This window comes from Meleagris gallopavo, chromosome 1 (genome assembly GCF_000146605.3).
Source record: "Meleagris gallopavo isolate NT-WF06-2002-E0010 breed Aviagen turkey brand Nicholas breeding stock chromosome 1, Turkey_5.1, whole genome shotgun sequence".
Taxonomy (NCBI): Eukaryota; Metazoa; Chordata; class Aves; order Galliformes; family Phasianidae; genus Meleagris; species Meleagris gallopavo.
Genome location: NC_015011.2, coordinates 172,106,310 through 172,107,628, shown reverse-complemented (window position 1 = coordinate 172,107,628; position 1,319 = coordinate 172,106,310).

Genomic DNA, 1,319 nt, shown 5'->3' with positions numbered 1-1,319 from the left:
CATAGGAGAGGTGCTCCAGCCGTCCAATCACACTAAAGCAGTTTACTTAGAAAATATTTGTAAAGGTACAAATTGTGTGAACATGGTCTCAGCTGCTCAGATGAGTCTTGTAATAGCTAAAAGGATCCACAAGTAATGCCGAAGTGAGCCAAAGTGATAACCCATGCCCAAACCAATGATGGAAAGGGTAAGAAGTTGCAAGTAGTAGAATGGTGGCCATTCTACTCCGTCTTCATGATGCCGTGTCATCTGAAATCTGGGAAGAAAACTCTCTAACTCCAATGTGGTGTTAGAAAACAGCATTCCTTTATTCCTCATGATATGACTTGACAAGCAAGCGCACCCCTTCAGAGTTCAGGTTCTACATTTAAACCGTTAAGACGTACAGATGCAGTACACTGGCATACATATTCATTCTTTTTCGTGATCTCATAGATACATGCTTATGTTCTTTTGATCATGTTCAGTGGTGTCTAGGGTGATCAAGTGTCCACCCACTTCTTCCCCTTTTTCACCATCAGCTTCATCACTGAAGCCTTTGACCCACTTCCATCCACTTTTCCCCAGTTTGGAAGATTTCCATTGCTTATTAGGCCATGGTGAGCTACTTTTTAAACACAGTGTATGTGGAACTGTAGGAAAATGTCCTTTCATGTTTTGAGGCAAAAGACAGAAGTACTCTATTGTGATTCCAGTACTTCTTATGAGGCAAAATCATTGAGGCAGAAGATAAAAGTATTCTATTTTGTCCCTTGTGCAAAATTATTGAGGAAAAACAAGACTGTTCACCCCCTAAAGCTGAAATTGAAAGTTTTAGACTATCACTTATGAATTCATTTTGCTAATGTACCGGTTCTTAAACTAACATACTAATCCGTATTGCCAAACAAAGCAACCTATAGCAGCCCCATCTGGAGTACTGCATCCAGGTCTGGGGCCCAAAACACAGAAAAGATGTGGAGCTGTTGGAGAGGGTCCAGAGGAGAGCCGCAAAGATGATCAGAGGGCTGGAGCACCTCCCCTAAGAAGACAGGGTGAGGGAGCTGTGACAGAGTTGGGAGGCGGTTCTTCACCCGAAAGCCGCAAGATAATACTCCAGAACGCTACCCGGGAGCTCCACCAGCAAGGAGCCCTTCCACTGGCGAACAAGATGGCGCCACGCAGGCGGCCTTGGCGTGCATGCGCGGAGAGTGCGGGGTGGCGGCGCCTGCGCGCTGGGGCAGCTGCGGGCTGAGGCGCCGTCGGGCGCGGCGGGCTCGCTGACCGGCGTCCTGCGGGCCAGCCCCGCCGCCGCTCCTCCGTCCTCCGCCTCCTCGTCC